Below are 7,808 nucleotides of genomic sequence, written 5' to 3'. Positions count from 1 at the left end.
TATAGACAAAGAGCTTGGGCCTCAGAGAGATTGAATTAGGTGGCAGAGCTGGGTCCAGAACGCAGGTTTCCTGACTCCCAGGCAGGACCTTTTAGTTCTACCAGACTTGGAGCTCTACCTCCAAGCAGGAGAATTCAGCTGAATTCCTATCGCTGAACATGACTCTCATTTCTTCATTCTTGGTCTTTGAAAGTTTCCACAAGGGGGATCCCCACCTGATTTGAAATCTCCTGGGCTTAGTCCATATTTCCTGAATAATAGTGATAGCTAGCATTTATTAAATGACATTTGCAGGCATTGTTCTAAATTCTTGGATATGTTATAGTCACACAACTCTATGAGGTAGGTACTATTTTTATTCCCAGTTGACAGATGGGGGAAATTGAAGCACAGAGACATTAACTAACTTACCCAAAGTCTCACAGGTGGCAAATGGCAGACCAGGCAGCCTGCTCCAAAGTCTATACTGTTAACCACTGCACTATGCTGTCTCTGTGGTGTGGTGTGGTGACTTTGGATGAGTCACTTGACCCCTGTGGGACTCAGTTTCCTTCATTGACAAATAACAATAATAACTCACACTCATATGGTAATTTTCAGTTTACAAAGTGCTTTGTCAGGTGCCATCTTATTTGATCCTCACAAATGACAGTGAAGATGAAAATCTTGACTTTGCAGAGGAGAAAACCCATGGCTCCAGGGTCTGGCCAAGGTTACATAGCTAGTATGCACTGAAGTAAGACCTGGAACCCAAGACTTGGTGGTTTTGTTATGCGTGTCTTGGACTAAATGCTATACAAGAGTCCTGCCAGCCCATATCTTTTCTGTGCTGGGAAATTAAGAATCTGGGGTGGTCTAGTCAATTTGGGTTGCTACAGTAAATTTCCAAAGATCAGGATGACTTATAAACAACAGAAATTTATTTCTCACAGTTTTGGAGGCTGGATGTCTGAGCTCAGAGTGCCAGCTTGGTTGGGTTCTGGTGAGATCCCCCCCCCCCTTGGGGTTGTAGACACAACCCCTATGTGTTGTGTCCTCACATAGTGGAAAGAGGGTGAGGGAGATCTCTTGCACCTCCTTTATAAGAGCAGTAATCTCATTCATGAGGGTTCGACCCTCATGACTTAATCACATCCCAAAGACCCCACCTCCTAATACCATTAGGCTGGAGTTTAGGATTTCAACATAGGAATTTATTTATCTATTTATTTATTTACTTACTTAATTTTTAAAAAATGTTTACTTATTTTTGAGAGTGGAGGAGGGGCAGAGAGAGGGGGAGACACAGAATCCGAAGCAGGCTCCAGGCTCCGAGCTGTCAGCACAGAGCCTGACATGGGGCTTAAACTCAAGAACCGTGAGATCATGACCTGAGCCGAAGTCAGATGCTTAACTGACTGAGCCACCCAGGTGCCCCTCAACATATGAATTTGGGGGGGGGGACACAAATACTCAGTCCATAACAGGGGTAATAGTGAGCTCTTTGCTTGGGGCCAGCCCAAGCTGATGGTACAGATAACAGCTCCTTTGTACACAGCACTCAGACATCTGAAGCTACCCTTTGCAATCCCTCACCAATCACAAGGTTTAATAGGGGCCTCCCACAGACCATCCTCCCAGTAGAAACTAGCTTTAGAAAACTGCCGTGAAACCACCTCTCGACCTTCTCTTCCTCAGCCTGAGAAGCCTCCTCTTCCTTGCCCTTTCATTTTTTTTCAGACATCAACCCTGGGGATGGCCAGGAATCATCTCTGAGCTGAGGCTTTGTCCCCAGAGAGGCAAAGGGAAAAAGGGCAAAAATATAAAATAAAGATTATACAGAAGAATTACCCTGCATGTTTCTCCCATCTTCCTCATCTCCCCGTGTAAATTACCCTATTATTCTGCTCCCTTAGGACTCCTGATCGTCCTTATTTCTTCTTTTGAGCTAAAGTCATTCATGCAGTAAATTAGTTCTTTGCTTCGAAACAGCTCTGATTGTAGCAGTTGCCACCACCAGTAGCAGCACCACGTCCCCCGGACAGTTTCCAAAAAAAAAAAAAAAAAAAAAAAAAAAGGAGAAAAAAGAAATAAAGAAAAAAACCTGCAACAACCCTCCCTTCCTCCCACTCTATTCACATGTAGGGAAGACACGGAGTGCCCATTTCCTGGGAAATGTTTTCTTCGAAAGGCAAGTAGGTGTTGAGAAGGAATCCAGATGGAGTCCTGAGAAATAACTCAGATTGGACATGGCCTGAAAACTTCCACTCTGCTGTCTCCTCTCGAAAACCAAACCTTGGTTTACCTTGGGTTACTGGGGAAGCAGTATAATAATATAAAGGTTAAAGACCCAGGTGTTGACGTCAGATACTCTTGGATTGAGTCCTGGATCCTGCCACTTTCTAGCTGTGTGACTTTGGGTAAGTGTCCTAAAAGACCTTCAAATATGCAAGTTTTCTCTAAACATTTTCTACGTATTCATTTTATTTTTTATATCTGACTATCCATCAGGTATTTATTTAGTGCCCACTATGTGCCAGTTTCTATTGTAGAAGCTGGGGATTCAGCAGTAAACAAAACACATAAAAATACCTGCTTTCATGCAGCTGAGACTCTAGTGGATTAATTCCAATGTCTGAGGTCAAATGATTTGCAAGTAATTTCTCTCATTCTGTGGGTTGTCTTTTCAATTGTTTGATAATTCCTTTTGATGCTAGTACCACACTCTTGATTACTATGGCTTTGTAGTAAGTTTTGATATTGGGGAAAAGTGACTCTGACTTTGTTATTGTTTATCAAGATTGTTTGGGCTATTTAGGGTCCCCTTAGAACTCCACATGAATTTGATGTTTGGCTTCTCCATTTCAGAAATAAAAGGCTATTGGAATTTTGATAAGGATTGCATTGAATCTGTGGATCACTTTGGGTAGTATAGGCATCTTAACAATATGGTCTTCCTACCTATGAATGTGAGCTGTGCTTTGTTGGGGAGAAAAATTTTTCTCTACCCTTTGAGGTTCTTTTGACTGGTCTAAGACTTATACTGACATAGATTACAGGGGGAAATCAAGTTTAATCATGCACCTATGGGAGCTCCATAAAAATATGAGACCTCTAGGCAGTCAGACAGTTGAGGCTTATATACCATCTAGAGCTAAGGAGAAGGGGGTAGGGGTCTGGGACTTCAAAGGGAAGGAAGACAATTCACAGGAGGTTGAAAAAGAGTAAAGGTTTGGTAAACAAATATTTGCTGGGCCATGCAGAAACAATGGGACACAGAGGAATTTTAACATTACTCTGTTGGGTTCCTTTCTGTCTATGACACCGAGTTCATATTATACTGTAGTCATCTATAGTGATCGTTCCCTTCCAGGAACAGGTCCTCTGTCTAAATTCTTGTAGATAGGCAGTTAGTGGGGAGGCAATAAAGAAAAACTTCTGAGTCTTCTATTTCTTAAAAATAATCAGCCTAAAATAATCCACATGCCAAGAGATGCATTTTGGGGTGGTAAATTTTGCTCCCTGAAGTTTCCGTTTCATTAGGTTTTCTTTGATTTCTTTTGGCAATCTTGTGGTCTTCAGTATATGAGTCTTTTGTGCCCATGGTTAAGTTTATTCCTAAATATTTTAACATTTTAGATGCTATAATGAATGATTTTGTTCCCTTAACTTCCCTTTCTGTATCGTAAGTGTATAGAAACACAACTGATCTTATACCCTACAACTCTGCTGAATTGATTGCTCTAGCAGTTTCTTGTGAATTATTTGGGGTTTTGTACATATGGGATCATGTCATCTATGAACAAAGGTAGTTTTACCTCATGCTTTCCAACGTAGAAGCCTTTTATTTCTTTTTCTTGTCTAATTGTTCTAGTAACACAATTTAAATAGCAGTGGTGAATGTAAGTATCTTTATCTGCTCCAACATTTGTCTTTTGAGTTTCCTTGCTGCTTATTACTTGTTGCCCTAGTTTCAGTAAATTTGGGGGATGGATGGGATTATTACATATTTCTCTTACTTATGTTGATCCCAGAAATGCACTTAAGTCTGTTTTTGCAGGAGCTAGTTATTTTGTAGTGAAAGACCTTTCAGGTTATTTTGTTTACTATCACTGGAAGAAGCACAGGGTGACACTTTGAAAAACTTTGGTATGGAAAATGGGAGATTAGTTCTCATGGCCTGGCTCAATGTCTCTCTCTCCATGTCACCCAGAATAATAAGAACAAACTGTATTATCATGTTAGAAGCCGAGTCCCAAAGAAAATCTGGAAAGTAATCAAACTTATAGGGGTCAGAAGTTGGGGGAAGCTCTAGGGAAACTGGCATGAAGGATGGGAGATGAGTAGATCTTGTATCCCATAGAGTAACCAAGTTTGTTCCATTTCTCAGCCAGGTGTCTAGCGTCCAATCATGCAACCCCTTGAAAAAGTGTCATGAGTTGCTAGGGAACCTTCCCTTGAGAACATGAATCATACTTTAAGCTGTGCATCTGTGTGCTCATGAGGGTGGGAGAGAGAGAGGGAGGGAGAGAGAGAGAGAGAGAGGGAGAGCATGAGATAAGGGGGAGATACACTAGTTGTCTCATGGGGTTCTCTAAAGAAGAGAAGCAGAGAAAACACTTCTGCTCTTCCCCCTCTCTCTTTTCCTGTCTGTTCTTCCTGGAGCCTCAGCACCCTCCCCCTTTCTCTGGATATCTGGGTACACCCCACCCTTAGTTCCCGTGAGCCCAGGTGTGTGAAGGCGGATGTGCTTCCACCTGCCCAATGAGCTGTTGAGCATTGTGACCTGCTGCCAATGCCTGGGGGTGACGTTGCCCAGCTACAGTTGCTGAGGGAACCTCAAGTTAGAATTTCTTCACTTTAGGGCGTATAAAGTCTCAATCACTACAGTGAATTCATGTTGCTTTTCCCTAGCTAAATGTAAAAGAGTGTCAGCTTCTGGGATGATTGAAGTTGGAGCATTCCTGCTTGGAAACTGTCAGTAACTCCTCTCTCACTCTCTGTTGAGTGCACTCAACCTGCACAGCTCAAGTGGGAATCATGGGAGAAACACAGGAAACAATTGACAGCTCTCTGAACGGCCCCTGTCAAATGGCAGATACATCCAGGGCAGCCATCTGATGGTGGAGTTAGTCTCCATCCTAACAGAGTTCCCAAACTGATGGAAGAGCTAACTTCTAGACTGAAGAAGCTCACGGTGTGATGGGGAAGACCCAGGTCTTATTTAAAGTAAGTACTTAGGGGGGGGCACCTGGGTGGCTCAGTTGGTTGAGCGTCTGACTTCAGCTTAGGTCATGATCTCATGGTCCGTGAGTTCGAGCCCCGTGGCAGGCTCTGTGCTGACAGCTCAGAGCCTGGAGCCTGCTTAGGATTCTCTCTCACCCTCTCTCTCTGCCCCTCCCCCACTCACGCTCTGTCTGTCTCTCTCTGTCAAAAATAAATAAACATTTAAAAAATTAAAGTAAGTGCTTAGGGGTACCTGTGTGGCTCAGTTGGTTGAGCATCTGACTCTTGGTTTTGGCTCAGGTCATGATTTGGTGGTTGTGAGATCAAGCCCCGTGTCAGGCTCTGTACTAACGGTGCAGAGCCTACTTGGGATTCTCTCTCTCACTCTTTCTCTGCCACTCTCTCTGTCTCTCTCTCAAAATAAACTTAAAAAAATAAAGTAAGCATTTAGTCTGTTGGGGGATACCTAGTCCCTGTCTTGGGATAATCTCCGGTCTCCTGTGGGGAGGACACTCTCTTATGGGGAGATGGAAAATGTAATGTCACCATGCTGTCCCTCAGAAGTCCTATTGGATAGGTGTGATCAGGCAGACTGGGTGTGACTGTTGGAAAAGAATGGCCAGGACACAGGCTGACTGACTTTCTGACACACAAGGGTTATAGAAACCTAGCTGAACCCTTCTTTCACCCAGGAAATTCTGACCACTCCTTCCTGGTTTCACCTCAAGGCTATTGTGAGATTTTTCCATTCTTGACCAGCTTTGCATCCCATCTTTTGACTCCCCTTTTCCCAAAGGCTTATTGCAAAATTTTAAACATGAAAAGAATTGTGAGTACTCACAATTGGCTACTCAGCAGGTAGACTCTTCAAATGTGAACATTTTGCTCTATCTCCTTCTTCAAACATCTATTCATTTATCTATCCTTCAATACATCTTATTTTTGGTATATTTTTAAATAAGATATAGATCATCAGTATACCTCACTTCAAATACTTCAGCATGCACATCATTAAGCAGAATTCAATATTTGCTTGTGGTGTGTGTGTGTGTGTGTGTGTGTGTGTGTGTGTGTGTTGGGGTGTTAAATTTATATCAGTGAAATGATAAAATGCACAGAGTATAAGTATATTCTTCCAGGAGATTTGACAAATGCTTACACATGTGTAACCCAAATCCCTATCAAGATATGGAACATTTCTATCATGTAGGAAGTCTGTTCATGCCCATTTCCAGTCAATCACTGTTCTCATCTCGCAGAAGCAATCGGTTTTCATTTTTAGAGAGACCTTTTTAGAATTTCATGTGAATGGAACCGACTAGTATCATCATGTTTTGGGGATCCATCCATTTTGTTGCATGTGTTAGTGCTGTGTTCCTTTTGTATCAGCCATTAATGGTTAGAATTTGTTTATCCATTTTTCCCATTACATGGAGTTGTTTCTAGTTAGGGGCTACCATGAATGAAACTGCTAGGGATGTTCTTGTACAAGTATTTTTGTGGATGTATGTTTTCTTCTCTTTTAGGTGAATACCTAGAAGTGGAGTTACTGGGTCATAGGGTAGGCATACATTTAGTTCATCCACCTCATTTTGAAATGTCTGTTCAATTCTCTTGCCCTTCTCTTTATCAGGTTGTTTGTGCTTTTCTTGTGTTTTAGTTCCTTGTATATATTTGATACAATTCCTTTAATGAAAATGTTTTACAAATATTTCCTCGTAGTCTGTGACTTGTCATCATTTTCTTTCTTGGGTAGTAAGTAGGATTTATTGGTAGGCCTAAGGAGGGACAGTGCAGAAGCTCTCAGGAGAGCAGAGCTCACCATTTGCCCTGGGGAACCTCAATTAGGGATGTATCTGACCCCACAGCCATCCAGGATAAACTGTTTTTCAGCCATCATGTCTTCAAATTCATCTGTATTAAACTTGGCAAAGCCCCACTTCTTGGAGATGTGGGCCACCTGACCACCAGGGAACTTGAACTTGGCACTATGGAGGGCTTCAATCATATGCTTCTTGTTCTGCAACTTGGCGTGGAAGGACATGACAACTTGGCCAATGTGGACTATGACCACTGTGCCCTGGGACTTTCCAAAGACACTCTGAATACTGTCTGGAGCCTAGACTGGGGACAGCATGAGTTCAGACATGCATGTTCACTGGAAAGTGTGGTCTCTAAGGTCCCTTAGGACAACCCATACAAGCAACAGACTGCATATATTACTGAGGAAGCCACTGTTTGCAGCCATTGCACACCATTATTTTCTTAACTGTAGTTTTGATGGGCAGAAGTTTTTAATTTTTATAAAATCTGGATGACAATTATTTTTTCTTCTATTGTTTTCCTCCTACCTAAGAAACCTTTGCCCATCTGCAGATCATGAAGATATTCTCTTAAGTTTTATTCTAGAAACTAGATAATTTTAGCTTTTAGATTCAGATCTATAATTCATCTCAAATTAAATTTTGTGTATTTGCTAGATAAGAATGAGTGTTCATGTTTCTCCATATTGAGAGCCAGTTTTTCCAGACATACCTGTTAAAAGATTGCTTTATTCATAGGATTGCTTGGTTCCTCATTGTTTCTGGGCTCTCTATTCTGTT

The 7,808-nt window shown here is 41.9% G+C and overlaps 1 pseudogene; it reads right to left on the bottom strand.

Moving 5' to 3' along the window:
* Window positions 1–7,371: 7,371 nt before the first annotated feature.
* LOC122486214 lies at window positions 7,372–7,480 on the bottom strand (annotated as a pseudogene).
* Window positions 7,481–7,808: the final 328 nt, after the last annotated feature.

Source organism: Prionailurus bengalensis, chromosome E1, assembly GCF_016509475.1.
Source record: "Prionailurus bengalensis isolate Pbe53 chromosome E1, Fcat_Pben_1.1_paternal_pri, whole genome shotgun sequence".
In the NCBI taxonomy this organism is placed as follows: Eukaryota; Metazoa; Chordata; class Mammalia; order Carnivora; family Felidae; genus Prionailurus; species Prionailurus bengalensis.
The sequence above is the reverse complement of the archived record's forward strand: the minus strand, read 5'-3'. Positions and strand labels throughout refer to the sequence as shown.